The sequence below is a fragment of the Nothobranchius furzeri genome, chromosome 13, assembly GCF_043380555.1.
Source record: "Nothobranchius furzeri strain GRZ-AD chromosome 13, NfurGRZ-RIMD1, whole genome shotgun sequence".
In the NCBI taxonomy this organism is placed as follows: Eukaryota; Metazoa; Chordata; class Actinopteri; order Cyprinodontiformes; family Nothobranchiidae; genus Nothobranchius; species Nothobranchius furzeri.
Window position 1 is genome coordinate 9,321,426 of NC_091753.1, and position 22,356 is coordinate 9,343,781.

A 22,356-nucleotide genomic window follows, 5' to 3' on the forward strand; every position below is an offset into this window, starting at 1 on the left:
GTGGTTGTAAGGGCTGTTGATTGGAGTACACTAAACAAACCTGATCTCTCTAGGACATTCAGAAGCCAAGTTATAAGCCCACAAATGTGTAACTGGACTACTTCTTTAAATTGACACCAGATCCGGTGACTTTTGGGACATGGTTTGACCCCCTTAGGAAAGTGCTATCATCATGAAACGTTCAGATCACTTGCAACTCAATAGATTCTACCTTCCTGTAATGTTTCAGCCTGATTGGACCTTGTTTTCACACAAATGAACCCAGAATGATGTGAAATTGTGCTTCGTGCAACATAATTCTGGGTGCCATTTACAAACCATAAATGCTAATGACTCCATTCCTTTTTGTGGTTGTAGGGGCTGTTGATTGGAGTACATTAAAACAAACCTGATCTCTCTACGACATTCAGAAGCCAAGTTATAAGCCCACGAATGTGTAACTGGACTACTTCTTTAAAGTGACACCAGGCCCAGTGACCTTTGGGACATGGTTTGACCCCCTTAGGAAAGTGCTATCATCATGAAACGTTCAGATCACTTACAACTAAATAGATTCTACCTTCCTGTAACGTTTCAGCCTGATTGGACCTTGTTTTCACACAAATGAACCCAGAATGATGTGAAATTGTGCTTCGTGCAACATAATTCTGGGTGCCATTTACAAACCATAAATGCTAATGACTTCATTCCTTTTAGTGGAAATGGGGGCTGCTAATTGGAGTACTCTAAAACAAACCTGACCTCTCTAGGATATTCAGAAGCCAAGTTATAAGCCCACAAAGGTGTAACTGGACTACTTCTTTAAAGTGACACCAGGCCCGGTGACCTTTGGGACATGGTTTGACCCCCTTAGGAAAGTGCTATCATCATGAAACGTTCAGATCACTTACAATTCAATATAATCTACCTTCCTGTAACGTTTCAGCCTGATTGTACCTTGTTTTCACACAAATGAACCCAGAATGATGTGAAATTGTGCTTCGTGCAACATAATTCTGGGTGCCATTTAAAAACCATAAGTGCTAATGACTCCATTCCTTATTGTGGTTGTAGGGGCTGTTGATTGGAGTATACTAAAACAAACCTGATGTCTCTAGGACATTCAGAAGCCAAGTTATAAGCCCACAAATGTGTAACTGGACTACTTCTTTAAATTGACACCAGATCCGGTGACCTTTGGGACATGGTTTGACCCCCTTAGGAAAGTGCTATCATCATGAAACGTTCAGATCACTTACAACTCAATAGATTCTACCTTCCTGTAACGTTTCAGCCTGATTGGACCTTGTTTTCACACAAATGGACCCAGAATGATGTGAAATTGTGCTTCGTACAACATAATTCTGGGGGCCATTTACAAACCATAAGTGCTAATTACTCCATTCCTTTTTGTGGTTGTAGGGGCTGTTGATTGGAGTACACTAAAACAAACCTAACCTCTCTAGGACATTCAGAAGCCAAGTTATAAGCCCACAAAGGTGTAACTGGACTACTTCTTTAAAGTGACACCAGGCCCGGTGACCTTTGGGACATGGTTTTACCCCCTATAGGAATGTGCGATCATCTTGAAACGTTCAGATCACTTACAACTCAATAGATTCTACCTTCTTGTAGCGTTTCAGCCTGATTGGACCTTGTTTTCACATAAATGGACCCAGAATGATGTGAAATTGTGCTTCGTGCAACATAATTCTGGGTGCCATTTACAAACCATAAGTGCTAATGACTCCATTCCTTTTTGTGGTTGTAGGGGCTGTTGATTGGAGTACACTAAAACAAACCTGATCTCTCTAGGACATTCAGAAGCCAAGTTATAAGCCCACAAATGTGTAACTGGACTACTTCTTTAAAGGAGACATAACATGCTTTTAAGTTATTCCTTTTTACATCTAAATCCTTCAGTTGGGGGTCTAAATACAGTGGAACTGCAGTTCTTTGGTCTGATTTCCTCATTATTGTTGCTCTACAGACCCTCATCTACCCCTGTTCTGAGTAGAGTCTTGAGAACGAGCCGTTTTGGGGTACTGTCTCTTTAAACTGGAGGAGGAGCTGTAAACTCCGCCCCCCTCCATAGTGCAGTCCTGTACTCTCCTCCTCCAGTCGGACTTTGTAGTTCTATAGAGAAATCATTATTTAGCATTGCAGATTTAGCATAGCATATTAGCATTTTTAAAACACGTGGGGAGAGTAGTTCATCAAGCTGTTTCATGGCTGCTAACTCTCTCATGCATTTGTCTGTAGTCACTCACACACACCCGTCACGGCCGACGGAGGGACAAGCGAGCAGGCACACGCGCGCGCGCACACACACACACACACACACAAGGAATGCTGCTTGCTTATTTCTGTAAAAAATGTTTAAAAAAATGATACAGCTCATTAAAACACCATTCAAAGAATATATTTTATTAAGATCTCTATCTATATACATACATATAATTATAAATAATTTTATAAGTAGTCTTATTTTATATTGGGTGTCTTAATGGCTGAAAATGGATAAAAAGCAGTTACATTTTAATTTAAAGATTTGAGATTCTAGTCAAAAATAAAGAACATTCCTCCAAGTGTTCTTTAATGTCATCATTATAATTCTAATGCTTACAACTTTGTTTTTATTGTCTGCAATGCGTAGCCTATATCTTTATTAAATGTGTTTAGCTGTAAAGTGGTAATTCTCTCTAATGTGTACAGAGAGGTGGACATCAGTGCTGCAGTGAAATTCCCAAGATCAGTCTGCTTTGCTAACAAATATAGTTAAATCTTACCTGCATTCTAAATAAATACTGTTAGGTGAAAACATCAGTAGGCATTGAGTTATTGATACAATCCCTAACAGCCAGAATGGAAGAAGAGCATGCTGGGTCATCCTGGACCTGAGCCTGTTCTGTGTATTTACCTACAGGATGCAATAAATGTCTACAAGGCTGAGTTTGGACCATTACATCTAAAAGAAAGCATACAATCAGTGATTTTTTTTATTGTTTACATTAATATACAAATTTTCTAAGTATTAACCTCACAGCAAATAAGTAGAACAATATAATAAACAGGCTTTAGTAGTTAAAACAGGCGTTGTGCACACAGGTGCTTTGTGTCTCGGTGCTGGTGGTGTCTAGGTCTCAGAGTTCCTGTCCTCCTGCCGTCTTCTGTTGTCCTCAGGATACGGATTGATGTTTCCTGATGATGAGGGAGGGGCAGTATGTGGGCTTCAAACTGGTCCTGGACAACAGTGGGAGACCTCCGTTGTCTGAATACTGAGACCAGAGAGTTGGTGAGATGCAGATCTTCTCTACCTCATCTAGAAACGGAGTTGGTTCAGGGAAAACTTTTCCAAAGACCAGTTCCATGATGTCATCGCCATATTCTGCAATGATAGACAATAACTTTAATGACATATTTTGTTTACAAGCAGCTTTAGGAAAGTTGTTTCTTTAGCTTTCATGTTTATAGTCACGTTTGTGTTTGTTCACAAGTTCACTTTGCTGCAGTGACTTCATATTTTCCTACAAATGTAATAAAATAGTGACACTAAAATTATACAAATGATTCCTTATGAAAGGAAGCTCATTAGAGAGCAGTGCAGACAGACTTACTACATGCTGCAGCTGTTTTTGTAGGCCAGCTGCTGCTGAACTTGGGGAAAGTTATTCTGTACACGTCCAGATCAGATGGTCGATTACAGAAAATAATGTAATTCAATAATTTCTAAACAGACTAAACAAGTAAAACATCAAATAAATCACTCTGCTGTCATCAGACGGAGTGATTCAGGGGGTGAGGTGTTCTTAATGATGAGGGTGGCTGAGGTGTGTCATCACTCACTTTGGTCTGGTCCAGACCGTCTCTTTACTGGTGGGTCTCCTTCCTCAGTAGGTGACGTGAAACGCCAACATCTGAACGTTCTGTGTTCCTTAGAGGAGAAGAAAATTAACATTAGCAAGCTGGCTAAATTATTTTTTACTAGCATCTCAAGGACTTGGAGAAGCAGATCTTCACTTACCTAAACATCAGACCAGTTTGTCCCAGCTGAGCTCATCAGGGCGTTAGTCTGACAGCCTGTCAGTGAAACACGGCTCCAGTCTTCTGGATGTGGACTCTAAAAAGCAAAGGAACATTTTTACTTTGTTTTAATTATTTTACAGCCAATTTTATCAGCTTTCCGACGCTCACGCTCATACAGACGGTGAGCTTTGCTGCGTCTGACTGATGCAGAGTTAGTTTTTATATCTGCAGTGAGACAAAAAACTAACCTCACTTCACTTAGAGATCGTTCTTTAAAACTCTATTAAATCCACTGTGTTGACGCACTTTAATGACTTTGTCATGCTGCATTTTAGCTGATATGGGACTTTATTTACTGGATGCTAAGATTACATCACACTCATGTAGAATAACACACAGGCTCTCTGCTGTTACAATCAGTGGGAGGTTATCATCTGGTGTAAAAGAAGGCGTTGATCAGAAATCACGTTTTATTCCACGAAAATCAGCCAAATCCACATTAATCTGGGTGCTAACTTTACTAGCATACTGTGCTAGCGATAGCAAGCCGGATGCTAACGCTTTAGTGCTGCTAATGCCCGTAAATCTAAAGTAAAGTTTGTCGACATTTTAGAGTGATATGAAGCTCTGCTGCTGTGTCCCAGTGCTGCCAAATTCAGATGGAAATAACTCCTTTTAGATAGATGAAGCCCTCAGTACTTAGCCACTAGCCTGGAGACAGAACGAACGAACCACGCGCGCGCGCGCGCACACACACACACACACACAAACAAACGCAAACACACTACTTTTTCTTCTGTGTTTTTTTAGCAGTAGTGTCATCAGCTCCTGGGTTTAAATACTGCCACACCACCCTTCCTTAAAACGAGGAACAGTTTTGAGCTGTGTGTGGCTAAAATAACCAGACATTCTGCATTTTTCCAATAGGACTACAAAAAATCTTAGCGAGAAGAAAAAATGGCGGATTGGCTCTGTGTTTAGCCGAGGGCCATTACCATATTTGGTAGTTATCCTCACTAAATTAATTACTGATGTAATAGATAATGTAAAAACTGAACGGGTGGACAAATATGCCCAAAACTTAATTATTAAATATCTAAATAGCAACTCCAGTGAATAATATAAGCCTTTTTGCTCACTTAGACACTTAAAATGTGAAACACCCCGTGTTAATGGATAAAAAAGTGGGTTTTTCATGTTATGTCTCCTTTAAATTGACACCAGATCCGGTGATCTTTGGGACATCGTTTGATCCCCTTAGGAAAGTGCTATCATCATGAAACGTTCAGATCACTTACAACTCAGTAGATTCTACCTTCCTGTAACGTTTCAGCCTGATTGGACCTTGTTTTCACACAAATGAACCCAGAATGATGTGAAATTGTGCTTCGTGCAACATAATTCTGGGTGCCATTTAAAAACCATAAGTGCTAATGACTCCATTCCTTTTTGTGGTTGTAGGGGCTGTTGATTGGAGTACACTAAAACAAACCTGACCGCTCTAGGACATTCAGAAGCCAAGTTATAAGCCCACAGATGTGTAACTGGACTAATTCTTTAAAGTGACACCAGATCCGGTGACCTTTGCGACATGGTTTGACCCCTTTAGGAAAGTGCTATCATCATGAAACGTTCAGATCACTTACAACTCAATAGATTCTACCTTCCTGTAACGTTTCTGCCTGATTGGACCTTGTTTTCACACAAATGAACCCAGAATGATGTGAAATTGTGCTTCGTGCAACATAATTCTGTGTGCCATTTACAAACCATAAGTGCTAATGACTCCATTCCTTTTTGTGGTTGTAGGGGCTGTTGATTGGAGTACATTAAAACAAACCTGATCTCTCTAGGACATTCAGAAGCCAAGTTATAAGCCTACAAAGATGTAACTGGACTACATCTTTAAAGTGACACCAGGCCCGGTGACCTTTGGGACATGGTTTTACCCCCTATAGGAATGTGCGATCATCTTGAAATGTTCAGATCACTTACAACTCAATAGATTCTACCTTCTTGTAGCGTTTCAGCCTGATTGGACCTTGTTTTCACACAAATGGACCCAGAATGATGTGAAATTGTGCTTCGTGCAACATAATTCTGGGTGCCATTTACAAACCATAAGTGCTAATGACTCCATTCCTTTTTGTGGTTGTAGGGGCTGTTGATTGGAGTACACTAAAACAAACCTGATCTCTCTAGGACATTCAGAAGCCAAGTTATAAGCCCACAAATGTGTAACTGGACTACTTCTTTAAATTGACACCAGATCCGGTGATCTTTGGGACATGGTTTGACCCTCTTAGGAAAGTGCTATCATCATGAAACGTTCAGATCACTTACAACTCAGTAGATTCTACCTTCCTGTAACGTTTCAGCCTGATTGGACCTTGTTTTCACACAAATGAACCCAGAATGATGTGAAATTGTGCTTCGTGCAACATAATTCTGGGTGCCATTTAAAAAACCATAAGTGCTAATGTCTCCATTCCTTTTTGTGGTTGTAGGGGCTGTTGATTGGAGTACACTAAAGCAAACCTGATCGCTCTAGGACATTCAGAAGCCAAGTTTTAAGCCCACAAATGTGTAACTGGACTACTTCTTTAAATTGACACCAGATCCGGTGACCTTTGGGACATGGTTTGACCCCCTTAGGAAAGTGCTATCATCATGAAACATTCAGATCACTTACAATTCAATAGATTCTACCTTCTTGTAATGTTTCAGCCTGATTGGACCTTGTTTTCACACAAATGGACCCAGAATGATGTGAAATTGTGCTTCGTGCAACATAATTCTGGGTGCCATTTACAAACCATAAGGCTAATGACTCCATTCCTTTTGTGGTTGTAGGGGCTGTTGATTGGAGTACACTAAAACAAACCTGATCTCTCTAGGACATTCAGAAGCCAAGTTATAAGCCCACAAATGTGTAACTGGACTACTTCTTTAAATTGACACCAGATCCGGTGACCTTTGGGACATGGTTTGATCCCCTTAGGAAAGCGCTATCATCATGAAACGTTCAGATCACTTACAACTAAATAGATTCTACCTTCCTGTAATGTTTCAGCCTGATTGGACCTTGTTTTCACACAAATGAACCCAGAATGATGTGAAATTGTGCTTCGTGCAACATAATTCTGGGTGCCATTTACAAACCATAAATGCTAATGACTCCATTCCTTTTTGTGGTTGTAGGGGCTGTTGATTGGAGTACATTAAAACAAACCTGATCTCTCTAGGACATTCAGAAGCCAAGTTATAAGCCCACAAATGTGTAACTGGACTACTTCTTTAAATTGACACCAGATCCGGTGACCTTTGGGACATGGTTTGATCCCCTTATGAAAGTGCTATCATCATGAAACATTCAGATCACTTACAACACAATAGATTCTAACTTCCTGTAACGTTTCAGCCTGATTGGATCTTGTTTTCACACAAATGGACCCAGAATCATGTGAAATTGTGCTTCGTGCAACATAATTCTGGGTGCCATTTAAAAACCATAAGTGCTAATGACTCCATTCCTTTTTGTGGTTGTAGGGGCTGTTGATTGGAGTATACTAAAACAAACCTGATCTCTCTAGGACATTCAGAAGCCACGTTATAAGCCCACAAATGTTTAACTGGACTACTTCTTTAAATTGACACCAGATCCGGTGACCTTTGGGACATGGTTTGACCCCCTTAGGAAAGTGCTATCATCATGAAACGTTCAGATAACTTACAACTCAATAGATTCTAACTTCCTGTAACGTTTCAGCCTGATTGGACCTTGTTTTCACACAAATGAACCCAGAATGATGTGAAAGTGTGCTTCGTGCAACATAATTCTGGGTGCCATTTAAAAACCATAAGTGCTAATGACTCCATTCCTCTTTGGGGTAATGGGGGCTGTTAACTGGAGTACTCTAAAACAAACCTGACCTCTTTAGGATATTCAGTAGCCAAGTTATAAGCCCACAAATGTGTAACTGGACTACTTCTTTAAAGTGACACCAGGCCCGGTGACCTTTGGGACATGGTTTGACCCCCTATAGGAATGTGCGATCATCATGAAACGTTCAGATCACTTACAACTCAATAGATTCTACCTTCTTGTAACGTTTCAGCCTGATTGGACCTTGTTTTCACACAAATGAACCCAGAATGAAGTGAAATTGTGCTTCGTGCAACATAATTCTGGGTGCCATTTACAAACCATAAGTGCTAATGACTCCATTCCTTTTTGTGGTTGTAGGGGCTGTTGATTGGAGTACACTAAAACAAACCTGATCTCTCTAGGACATTCAGAAGCCAAGTTATAAGCCCACAAATGTGTAACTGTACTACTTCTTTAAATTGACACCAGATCCGGTGACCTTTGGGACATGGTTTGACCCCCTTAGGAAAGTGCTATCATCATGAAACGTTCAGATCACTTACAACTCAATAGATTCTACCTTATTGTAACGTTTCAGCCTGATTGGACCTTGTTTTCACACAAATGGACCCAGAATGATGTGAAATTGTGCTTCGTGCAACATAATTCTGGGTGCCATTTACAAACCATAAGTGCTAATGACTCCATTCCTTTTTGTGGTTGTAGGGGCTGTTGATTGGAGTACACTAAAACAAACCTGATCTCTCCAGGACATTCAGAAGCCAAGTTATAAGCCCACAAATGTGTAACTGGACTACTTCTTTAAAGTGACACCAGGCCCGGTGACCTTTGGGACATGGTTTGACCCCCTATAGGAATGTGCGATCATCATGAAACGTTCAGATCACTTACAACTCAATAGATTCTACCTTCTTGTAACGTTTCAGCCTGATTGGACCTTGTTTTCACACAAATTAACCCAGAATGATGTGAAATTGTGCTTCGTGCAACATAATTCTGGGTGCCATTTACAAACCATAAGTGCTAATGACTCCATTCCTTTTTGTGGTTGTAGGGGCTGTTGATTGGAGTACACTAAAACAAACCTAACCTCTCTAGGACATTCAGAAGCCAAGTTATAAGCCCACAAAGATGTAACTGGACTACTTCTTTAAAGTGACACCAGGCCAGGTGACCTTTGGGACATGGTTTTACCCCCTATAGGAATGTGCGATCATCTTGAAACGTTCAGATCACTTACAACTCAATAGATTCTACCTTCCTGTAACGTTTCAGCCTGATTAGACCTTGTTTTCACACAAATGGACCCAGAATGATGTGAAATTGTGCTTCGTGCAACATAATTCTGGGTGCCATTTAAGAACCATAAGTGCTAATGACTCCATTCCTTTTTGTGGTTGTAGGGGCTGTTGATTGGAGTACACTAAAACAACCCTGATTTCTCTAGGACATTCAGAAGCCAAGTTATAAGCCCACAAAGGTGTAACTGGACTACTTCTTTAAAGTGACACCAGGCCCGGTGACCTTTGGGACATGGTTTGACCCCCTTAGGAAAGTGCTATCATCATGAAACGTTCAGATCACTTACAACTCAATAGATTCTACCTTCCTGTAACGTTTCTGCCTGATTGGACCTTGTTTTCACACAACTGAACCCAGAATGATGTGAAATTTTGCTTCGTGCAACATAATTCTGGGTGCCATTTACAAACCATAAGTGCTAATGACTCCATTCCTTTTTGTGGTTGTAGGGGCTGTTGATTGGAGTACATTAAAACAAACCTGACCTCTCCAGGACATTCAGAAGCCAAGTTATAAGCCCACAAATGTGTAACTGGACTACTACTTTAAATTGACACCAGATCCGGTGACATTTGGGACATGGTTTGACCCCCTTAGGAAAGTGCTATCATCATGAAACATTCAGATCACTTACAACTCAATAGATTCTACCTTCCTGTAACGTTTCAGCCTGATTGGACCTTGTTTTCACACAAATGAACCCAGAAAGATGTGAAATTGTGCTTCGTGCAACATAATTCTGGGTGCCATTTAAAAACCATAAGTGCTAATGACTCCATTCCTTTTTGTGGTTGTAGGGGCTGTTGATTGGAGTATACTAAAACAAACCTGATCTCTCTAGGACATTCAGAAGCCAAGTTATAAGCCCACAAATGTGTAACTGGACTACTTCTTTAGACACCAGATCCGGTGACCTTTGGGACATGGTTTGACCCCCTTAGGGAAGTGCTATCATCATGAAACGTTCATATCACTTACAATTTAATAGATTCTACCTTCCTGTAATGTTTCAGCCTGATTGGACCTTGTTTTCACACAAATGGACCCAGAATGATGTGAAATTGTGCTTCGTGCAACATAATTCTGGGTGCCATTTACAAACCATAAGTGCTAATGACTCCATTCCTTTTTGTGGTTGTAGGGGCTGTTGATTGGAGTACACTAAAACAAACCTGATCTCTCTAGGACATTCAGAAGCCAAGTTATAAGCCCACAAATGTGTAACTGGACTACTTCTTTAAATTGACACCAGATCCGGTGACCTTTGGGACATGGTTTGACCCCCTTAGGAAAGTGCTATCATCATGAAACGTTCAGATCACTTACAACTCAATAGATTCTACCTTCCTGTAACGTTTCAGCCTGATTGGACCTTGTTTTCACACAAATGAACCCAGAATGATGTGAAATTGTGCTTCGTGCAACATAATTCTGGGTGCCATTTAAAAACCATAAGTGCTAATGTCTCCATTCCTTTTTGTGGTTCTAGGGGCTGTTGATTGGAGTACACTAAAACAAACCTGATCTCTCTAGGACATTCAGAAGCCAAGTTATAAGCCCACACACAAAGATGTAACTGGACTACTTCTTTAAAGTGACACTTGGCCCGGTGACCTTTGGGACATGGTTTGACCCCCTATAGGAATGTGCGATCATCTTGAAACGTTCAGATCCCTTACAACTCAATAGATTCATCCTTCTTGTAGCGTTTCAGACGGATTGGACCTTGTTTTCACACAAATTGACCCAGAATCATGTGAAATTGTGCTTAGTGCAGCATAATTCTGGGTGCCATTTAAGAACCATAAGTGCTAATGACTCCATTCCTTTTTGTGGTTGTAGGGGCTGTTGATTGGAGTACACTAAAATAAACCTGATCTCTCTAGGACATTCAGAAGCCAAGTTATAAGCCCACAAATGTGTAAATGGACTACTTCTTTAAATTGACACCAGATCCGGTGACCTTTGGGACATGGTTTGACCCCCTTCGGAAAGCGCTATCATCATGAAACGTTCAGATCACTTACAACTCAATAGATTCTAGCTTCCAGTAACGTTTCAGCCTGATTGGACCTTGTTTTCACACAAATGAACCCAGAATGATGTGAAATTGTGCTTCGTGCAAAATAATTCTGGGTGCCATTTACAAACCATAAGTGCTAATGACTCCATTCCTTTTTGTGGTTGTAGGGGCTGTTGATTGGAGTACACTAAAACAAACCTAACCTCTCTAGGACATTCAGAAGCCAAGTTATAAGCCCACAAAGGTGTAACTGGACTACTTCTTTAAAGTGACACTTGGCCCGGTGATCTTTGGGACATGGTTTGACCCCCTATAGGAATGTGCGATCATCTTGAAACGTTTAGATCACTTACAACTCAATAGATTCTACCTTCTTGTAGCGTTTCAGCCGGATTGGACCTTGTTTTCACACAAATTGACCCAGAATGATGTGAAATTGTGCTTCGTGCAACATAATTCTGGGTGCCACTTACAAACCATAAGTGCTAATGACTCCATTCCTTTTTGTGGTAGTAGGGGCTGTTGATTGGAGTACACTAAAACAAACCTGATCTCTCCAGGACATTCAGAAGCCAAGTTATAAGCCCACAAATGTGTAACTGGACTACTTCTTTAAAGTGACACCAGGCCCGGTGACCTTTGGGACATGGTTTGACCCCCTATAGGAATGTGCGATCATCATGAAACGTTCAGATCACTTACAACTCAATAGATTCTACCTTCTTGTAACGTTTCAGCCTGATTGGACCTTGTTTTCACACAAATTAACCCAGAATGATGTGAAATTGTGCTTCGTGCAACATAATTCTGGGTGCCATTTACAAACCATAAGTGCTAATGACTCCATTCCTTTTTGTGGTTGTAGGGGCTGTTGATTGGAGTACACTAAAACAAACCTAACCTCTCTAGGACATTCAGAAGCCAAGTTATAAGCCCACAAAGATGTAACTGGACTACTTCTTTAAAGTGACACCAGGCCAGGTGACCTTTGGGACATGGTTTTACCCCCTATAGGAATGTGCGATCATCTTGAAACGTTCAGATCACTTACAACTCAATAGATTCTACCTTCCTGTAACGTTTCAGCCTGATTAGACCTTGTTTTCACACAAATGGACCCAGAATGATGTGAAATTGTGCTTCGTGCAACATAATTCTGGGTGCCATTTAAGAACCATAAGTGCTAATGACTCCATTCCTTTTTGTGGTTGTAGGGGCTGTTGATTGGAGTACACTAAAACAACCCTGATTTCTCTAGGACATTCAGAAGCCAAGTTATAAGCCCACAAAGGTGTAACTGGACTACTTCTTTAAAGTGACACCAGGCCCGGTGACCTTTGGGACATGGTTTGACCCCCTATAGGAAAGTGCTATCATCATGAAACGTTCAGATCACTTACAACTCAATAGATTCTACCTTCCTGTAACGTTTCAGCCTGATTGGACCTTGTTTTCACACAAATGAACCCAGAAAGATGTGAAATTGTGCTTCGTGCAACATAATTCTGGGTGCCATTTAAAAACCATAAGTGCTAATGACTCCATTCCTTTTTGTGGTTGTAGGGGCTGTTGATTGGAGTATACTAAAACAAACCTGATCTCTCTAGGACATTCAGAAGCCAAGTTATAAGCCCACAAATGTGTAACTGGACTACTTCTTTAGACACCAGATCCGGTGACCTTTGGGACATGGTTTGACCCCCTTAGGGAAGTGCTATCATCATGAAACGTTCATATCACTTACAATTTAATAGATTCTACCTTCCTGTAATGTTTCAGCCTGATTGGACCTTGTTTTCACACAAATGGACCCAGAATGATGTGAAATTGTGCTTCGTGCAACATAATTCTGGGTGCCATTTACAAACCATAAGTGCTAATGACTCCATTCCTTTTTGTGGTTGTAGGGGCTGTTGATTGGAGTACACTAAAACAAACCTGATCTCTCTAGGACATTCAGAAGCCAAGTTATAAGCCCACAAATGTGTAACTGGACTACTTCTTTAAATTGACACCAGATCCGGTGACCTTTGGGACATGGTTTGACCCCCTTAGGAAAGTGCTATCATCATGAAACGTTCAGATCACTTACAACTCAATAGATTCTACCTTCCTGTAACGTTTCAGCCTGATTGGACCTTGTTTTCACACAAATGAACCCAGAATGATGTGAAATTGTGCTTTGTGCAACATAATTCTGGGTGCCATTTAAAAACCATAAGTGCTAATGACTCCATTCCTTTTTGTGGTTGTAGGGGCTGTTGATTGGTGTACACTAAAACAAACCTGATCGCTCTAGGACATTCAGAAGCCAAGTTATAAGCCCACAAATGTGTAACTGGACTACTTCTTTAAATTGACACCAGATCCGGTGACCTTTGGGACATGGTTTGACCCCCTTAGGAAAGTTCTATCATCATGAAACGTTCAGATCACTTAAAACGCAATAGATTCTACCTTCCTGTAACGTTTCAGCCTGATTGGACCTTGTTTTCACACAAATGAACCCAGAATGATGTGAAATTGTGCTTCGTGCAACATAATTCTGGGTGCCATTTAAAAACCATAAGTGCTAATGTCTCCATTCCTTTTTGTGGTTCTAGGGGCTGTTGATTGGAGTACACTAAAACAAACCTGATCTCTCTAGGACATTCAGAAGCCAAGTTATAAGCCCACACACAAAGATGTAACTGGACTACTTCTTTAAAGTGACACTTGGCCCGGTGACCTTTGGGACATGGTTTGACCCCCTATAGGAATGTGCGATCATCTTGAAACGTTCAGATCCCTTACAACTCAATAGATTCTACCTTCTTGTAGCGTTTCAGACGGATTGGACCTTGTTTTCACACAAATTGACCCAGAATCATGTGAAATTGTGCTTAGTGCAGCATAATTCTGGGTGCCATTTAAGAACCATAAGTGCTAATGACTCCATTCCTTTTTGTGGTTGTAGGGGCTGTTGATTGGAGTACACTAAAATAAACCTGATCTCTCTAGGACATTCAGAAGCCAAGTTATAAGCCCACAAATGTGTAAATGGACTACTTCTTTAAATTGACACCAGATCCGGTGACCTTTGGGACATGGTTTGACCCCCTTCGGAAAGCGCTATCATCATGAAACGTTCAGATCACTTACAACTCAATAGATTCTAGCTTCCAGTAACGTTTCAGCCTGATTGGACCTTGTTTTCACACAAATGAACCCAGAATGATGTGAAATTGTGCTTCGTGCAAAATAATTCTGGGTGCCATTTACAAACCATAAGTGCTAATGACTCCATTCCTTTTTGTGGTTGTAGGGGCTGTTGATTGGAGTACACTAAAACAAACCTAACCTCTCTAGGACATTCAGAAGCCAAGTTATAAGCCCACAAAGGTGTAACTGGACTACTTCTTTAAAGTGACACTTGGCCCGGTGACCTTTGGGACATGGTTTGACCCCCTATAGGAATGTGCGATCATCTTGAAACGTTCAGATCACTTACAACTCAATAGATTCTACCTTCTTGTAGCGTTTCAGCCGGATTGGACCTTGTTTTCACACAAATTGACCCAGAATGATGTGAAATTGTGCTTCGTGCAACATAATTCTGGGTGCCACTTACAAACCATAAGTGCTAATGACTCCATTCCTTTTTGTGGTTGTAGGGGCTGTTGATTGGAGTACACTAAAAAAACCCTGATTTCTCTAGGACATTCAGAAGCCAAGTTATAAGCCCACAAAGGTGTAACTGGACTACTTCTTTAAAGTGACACCAGGCCCGGTGACCTTTGGGACATGGTTTGACCCCCTATAGGAAAGTGCTATCATCATGAAACGTTCAGATCACTTACAACTCAATAGATTCTACCTTCCTGTAACGTTTCTGCCTGATTGGACCTTGTTTTCACACAACTGAACCCAGAATGATGTGAAATTTTGCTTCGTGCAACATAATTCTGGGTGCCATTTACAAACCATAAGTGCTAATGACTCCATTCCTTTTTGTGGTTGTAGGGGCTGTTGATTGGAGTACATTAAAACAAACCTGACCTCTCCAGGACATTCAGAAGCCAAGTTATAAGCCCACAAATGTGTAACTGGACTACTACTTTAAAGAGCAAGTCACCCCCAAATAAACTTTTTTTTGCTGATAAACTAAACAAACAAGTTTCTAATCGTGCTGCAGATACGTGTAGTCAATAATTTGGCACTTCAGTGCATCTTAGTTAAAATTTAAATATTCTGCCTAAAACTGGCAGTGTTGTGCCGTTGTCAGGTAAAAACTATGCACTGTATTCTAATTTAAATCTGCCACCGCTATTGGCTAAGAGGTATGCTATGATGTAAACTGGTACATTATGATGTCACAATGCTGTTGTGAGCCTGTGTGTGTGTGTGTATTTGTTAGCAGCTCCGCCCTCTCGGTCTGCCAGGCAACAGCATTTGTTGCATTTTTCAAACATGAAGTGGGAGTGGAGTTAGACTCTGGTAGGGGTTTACTTGCTCTTTAAATTGACACCAGATCCGGTGACCTTTGGGACATGGTTTGACCCCCTTAGGAAAGTGCTATCATCATGAAACGTTCAGATCACTTACAACTCAATAGATTCTACCTTCCTGTAACGTTTCAGCCTGATTGGACCTTGTTTTCACACAAATGAACCCAGAAAGATGTGAAATTGTGCTTCGTGCAACATAATTCTGGGTGCCATTTAAAAACCATAAGTGCTAATGACTCCATTCCTTTTTGTGGTTGTAGGGGCTGTTGATTGGAGTATACTAAAACAAACCTGATCTCTCTAGGACATTCAGAAGCCACGTTATAAGCCCACAAATGTTTAACTGGACTACTTCTTTAAATTGACACCAGATCCGGTGACCTTTGGGACATGGTTTGACCCCCTTAGGAAAGTGCTATCATCATGAAACGTTCAGATCACTTACAACTCAATAGATTCTAACTTCCTGTAACGTTTCAGCCTGATTGGACCTTGTTTTCACACAAATGAACCCAGAATGATGTGAAAGTGTGCTTCGTGCAACATAATTCTGGGTGCCATTTAAAAACCATAAGTGCTAATGACTCCATTCCTCTTTGGGGTAATGGGGGCTGTTAACTGGAGTACTCTAAAACAAACCTGACCTCTTTAGGATATTCAGTAGCCAAGTTATAAGCCCACAAATGTGTAACTGGACTACTTCTTTAAAGTGACACCAGGCCCGGTGACCTTTGGGACATGGTTTGACCCCCTATAGGAATGTGCGATCATCATGAAACGTTCAGATCTCTTACAACTCAATAGATTCTACCTTCTTGTAACGTTTCAGCCTGATTGGACCTTGTTTTCACACAAATGAACCCAGAATGAAGTGAAATTGTGCTTCGTGCAACATAATTCTGGGTGCCATTTACAAACCATAAGTGCTAATGACTCCATTCCTTTTTGTGGTTGTAGGGGCTGTTGATTGGAGTACACTAAAACAAACCTGATCTCTCTAGGACATTCAGAAGCCAAGTTATAAGCCCACAAATGTGTAACTTTACTACTTCTTTAAATTGACACCAGATCCGGTGACCTTTGGGACATGGTTTGACCCCCTTAGGAAAGTGCTATCATGATGAAACGTTCAGATCACTTACAACTCAATAGATTCTACCTTATTGTAACGTTTCAGCCTGATTGGACCTTGTTTTCACACAAATGGACCCAGAATGATGTGAAATTGTGCTTCGTGCAACATAATTCTGGGTGCCATTTACAAACCATAAGTGCTAATGACTCCATTCCTTTTTGTGGTTGTAGGGGCTGTTGATTGGAGTACACTAAAACAAACCTGATCTCTCCAGGACATTCAGAAGCCAAGTTATAAGCCCACAAATGTGTAACTGGACTACTTCTTTAAAGTGACACCAGGCCCGGTGACCTTTGGGACATGGTTTGACCCCCTATAGGAATGTGCGATCATCATGAAACGTTCAGATCACTTACAACTCAATAGATTCTACCTTCTTGTAACGTTTCAGCCTGATTGGACCTTGTTTTCACACAAATTAACCCAGAATGATGTGAAATTGTGCTTCGTGCAACATAATTCTGGGTGCCATTTACAAACCATAAGTGCTAATGACTCCATTCCTTTTTGTGGTTGTAGGGGCTGTTGATTGGAGTACACTAAAACAAACCTAACCTCTCTAGGACATTCAGAAGCCAAGTTATAAGCCCACAAAGATGTAACTGGACTACTTCTTTAAAGTGACACCAGGCCAGGTGACCTTTGGGACATGGTTTTACCCCCTATAGGAATGTGCGATCATCTTGAAACGTTCAGATCACTTACAACTCAATAGATTCTACCTTCCTGTAACGTTTCAGCCTGATTAGACCTTGTTTTCACACAAATGGACCCAGAATGATGTGAAATTGTGCTTCGTGCAACATAATTCTGGGTGCCATTTAAGAACCATAAGTGCTAATGACTCCATTCCTTTTTGTGGTTGTAGGGGCTGTTGATTGGAGTACATTAAAACAAACCTGACCTCTCCAGGACATTCAGAAGCCAAGTTATAAGCCCACAAATGTGTAACTGGACTACTACTTTAAATTGACACCAGATCCGGTGACATTTGGGACATGGTTTGACCCCCTTAGGAAAGTGCTATCATCATGAAACGTTCAGATCACTTACAACTCAATAGATTCTACCTTCCTGTAACGTTTCAGCCTGATTGGACCTTGTTTTCACACAAATGAACCCAGAAAGATGTGAAATTGTGCTTCGTGCAACATAATTCTGGGTGCCATTTAAAAACCATAAGTGCTAATGACTCCATTCCTTTTTGTGGTTGTAGGGGCTGTTGATTGGAGTATACTAAAACAAACCTGATCTCTCTAGGACATTCAGAAGCCAAGTTATAAGCCCACAAATGTGTAACTGGACTACTTCTTTAGACACCAGATCCGGTGACCTTTGGGACATGGTTTGACCCCCTTAGGGAAGTGCTATCATCATGAAACGTTCATATCACTTACAATTTAATAGATTCTACCTTCCTGTAATGTTTCAGCCTGATTGGACCTTGTTTTCACACAAATGGACCCAGAATGATGTGAAATTGTGCTTCGTGCAACATAATTCTGGGTGCCATTTACAAACCATAAGTGCTAATGACTCCATTCCTTTTTGTGGTTGTAGGGGCTGTTGATTGGAGTACACTAAAACAAACCTGATCTCTCTAGGACATTCAGAAGCCAAGTTATAAGCCCACAAATGTGTAACTGGACTACTTCTTTAAATTGACACCAGATCCGGTGACCTTTGGGACATGGTTTGACCCCCTTAGGAAAGTGCTATCATCATGAAACGTTCAGATCACTTACAACTCAATAGATTCTACCTTCCTGTAACGTTTCAGCCTGATTGGACCTTGTTTTCACACAAATGAACCCAGAATGATGTGAAATTGTGCTTCGTGCAACATAATTCTGGGTGCCATTTAAAAACCATAAGTGCTAATGACTCCATTCCTTTTTGTGGTTGTAGGGGCTGTTGATTGGTGTACACTAAAACAAACCTGATCGCTCTAGGACATTCAGAAGCCAAGTTATAAGCCCACAAATGTGTAACTGGACTACTTCTTTAAATTGACACCAGATCCGGTGACCTTTGGGACATGGTTTGACCCCCTTAGGAAAGTTCTATCATCATGAAACGTTCAGATCACTTACAACGCAATAGATTCTACCTTCCTGTAACGTTTCAGCCTGATTGGACCTTGTTTTCACACAAATGAACCCAGAATGATGTGAAATTGTGCTTCGTGCAACATAATTCTGGGTGCCATTTAAAAACCATAAGTGCTAATGTCTCCATTCCTTTTTGTGGTTCTAGGGGCTGTTGATTGGAGTACACTAAAACAAACCTGATCTCTCTAGGACATTCAGAAGCCAAGTTATAAGCCCACACACAAAGATGTAACTGGACTACTTCTTTAAAGTGACACTTGGCCCGGTGACCTTTGGGACATGGTTTGACCCCCTATAGGAATGTGCGATCATCTTGAAACGTTCAGATCCCTTACAACTCAATAGATTCTACCTTCTTGTAGCGTTTCAGACGGATTGGACCTTGTTTTCACACAAATTGACCCAGAATCATGTGAAATTGTGCTTAGTGCAGCATAATTCTGGGTGCCATTTAAGAACCATAAGTGCTAATGACTCCATTCCTTTTTGTGGTTGTAGGGGCTGTTGATTGGAGTACACTAAAATAAACCTGATCTCTCTAGGACATTCAGAAGCCAAGTTATAAGCCCACAAATGTGTAAATGGACTACTTCTTTAAATTGACACCAGATCCGGTGACCTTTGGGACATGGTTTGACCCCCTTCGGAAAGCGCTATCATCATGAAACGTTCAGATCACTTACAACTCAATAGATTCTAGCTTCCAGTAACGTTTCAGCCTGATTGGACCTTGTTTTCACACAAATGAACCCAGAATGATGTGAAATTGTGCTTCGTGCAAAATAATTCTGGGTGCCATTTACAAACCATAAGTGCTAATGACTCCATTCCTTTTTGTGGTTGTAGGGGCTGTTGATTGGAGTACACTAAAACAAACCTAACCTCTCTAGGACATTCAGAAGCCAAGTTATAAGCCCACAAAGGTGTAACTGGACTACTTCTTTAAAGTGACACTTGGCCCGGTGACCTTTGGGACATGGTTTGACCCCCTATAGGAATGTGCGATCATCTTGAAACGTTCAGATCACTTACAACTCAATAGATTCTACCTTCTTGTAGCGTTTCAGCCGGATTGGACCTTGTTTTCACACAAATTGACCCAGAATGATGTGAAATTGTGCTTCGTGCAACATAATTCTGGGTGCCACTTACAAACCATAAGTGCTAATGACTCCATTCCTTTTTGTGGTTGTAGGGGCTGTTGATTGGAGTACACTAAAACAACCCTGATTTCTCTAGGACATTCAGAAGCCAAGTTATAAGCCCACAAAGGTGTAACTGGACTACTTCTTTAAAGTGACACCAGGCCCGGTGACCTTTGGGACATGGTTTGACCCCCTATAGGAAAGTGCTATCATCATGAAACGTTCAGATCACTTACAACTCAATAGATTCTACCTTCCTGTAACGTTTCTGCCTGATTGGACCTTGTTTTCACACAACTGAACCCAGAATGATGTGAAATTTTGCTTCGTGCAACATAATTCTGGGTGCCATTTACAAACCATAAGTGCTAATGACTCCATTCCTTTTTGTGGTTGTAGGGGCTGTTGATTGGAGTACATTAAAACAAACCTGACCTCTCCAGGACATTCAGAAGCCAAGTTATAAGCCCACAAATGTGTAACTGGACTACTACTTTAAATTGACACCAGATCCGGTGACATTTGGGACATGGTTTGACCCCCTTAGGAAAGTGCTATCATCATGAAACGTTCAGATCACTTACAACTCAATAGATTCTACCTTCCTGTAACGTTTCAGCCTGATTGGACCTTGTTTTCACACAAATGAACCCAGAAAGATGTGAAATTGTGCTTCGTGCAACATAATTCTGGGTGCCATTTAAAAACCATAAGTGCTAATGACTCCATTCCTTTTTGTGGTTGTAGGGGCTGTTGATTGGAGTATACTAAAACAAACCTGATCTCTCTAGGACATTCAGAGGCCAAGTTATAAGCCCACAAATGTGTAACTGGACTACTTCTTTAGACACCAGATCCGGTGACCTTTGGGACATGGTTTGACCCCCTTAGGGAAGTGCTATCATCATGAAACGTTCATATCACTTACAATTTAATAGATTCTACCTTCCTGTAATGTTTCAGCCTGATTGGACCTTGTTTTCACACAAATGGACCCAGAATGATGTGAAATTGTGCTTCGTGCAACATAATTCTGGGTGCCATTTACAAACCATAAGTGCTAATGACTCCATTCCTTTTTGTGGTTGTAGGGGCTGTTGATTGGAGTACACTAAAACAAACCTGATCTCTCTAGGACATTCAGAAGCCAAGTTATAAGCCCAAAAATGTGTAACTGGACTACTTCTTTAAATTGACACCAGATCCGGTGACCTTTGGGACATGGTTTGACCCCCTTAGGAAAGTGCTATCATCATGAAACGTTCAGATCACTTACAACTCAATAGATTCTACCTTCCTGTAACGTTTCAGCCTGATTGGACCTTGTTTTCACACAAATGAACCCAGAATCATGTGAAATTGTGCTTCGTGCAACATAATTCTGGGTGCCATTTAAAAACCATAAGTGCTAATGACTCCATTCCTTTTTGTGGTTGTAGGGGCTGTTGATTGGTGTACACTAAAACAAACCTGATCGCTCTAGGACATTCAGAAGCCAAGTTATAAGCCCACAAATGTGTAACTGGACTACTTCTTTAAATTGACACCAGATCCGGTGACCTTTGGGACATGGTTTGACCCCCTTAGGAAAGTTCTATCATCATGAAACGTTCAGATCACTTACAACGCAATAGATTCTACCTTCCTGTAACGTTTCAGCCTGATTGGACCTTGTTTTCACACAAATGAACCCAGAATGATGTGAAATTGTGCTTCGTGCAACATAATTCTGGGTGCCATTTAAAAACCATAAGTGCTAATGTCTCCATTCCTTTTTGTGGTTCTAGGGGCTGTTGATTGGAGTACACTAAAACAAACCTGATCTCTCTAGGACATTCAGAAGCCAAGTTATAAGCCCACACACAAAGATGTAACTGGACTACTTCTTTAAAGTGACACTTGGCCCGGTGACCTTTGGGACATGGTTTGACCCCCTATAGGAATGTGCGATCATCTTGAAACGTTCAGATCCCTTACAACTCAATAGATTCTACCTTCTTGTAGCGTTTCAGACGGATTGGACCTTGTTTTCACACAAATTGACCCAGAATCATGTGAAATTGTGCTTAGTGCAGCATAATTCTGGGTGCCATTTAAGAACCATAAGTGCTAATGACTCCATTCCTTTTTGTGGTTGTAGGGGCTGTTGATTGGAGTACACTAAAATAAACCTGATCTCTCTAGGACATTCAGAAGCCAAGTTATAAGCCCACAAATGTGTAAATGGACTACTTCTTTAAATTGACACCAGATCCGGTG

General features: G+C 40.9%; 1 long non-coding RNA gene across 1 annotated transcript; it reads right to left on the reverse strand.

Annotated features, from left to right (window-relative positions):
- Positions 1-3,148: 3,148 nt before the first annotated feature.
- Positions 3,149-4,103, reverse strand: LOC139062454 (uncharacterized). The gene is made up of 3 exons (XR_011515988.1): positions 4,004-4,103; positions 3,826-3,913; positions 3,149-3,367 (listed from the first exon to the last, which is right to left on the reverse strand). It is a non-coding gene; the product is annotated as an uncharacterized lncRNA (long non-coding RNA).
- Between the last annotated feature and the right edge of the window lie 18,253 nt (positions 4,104-22,356).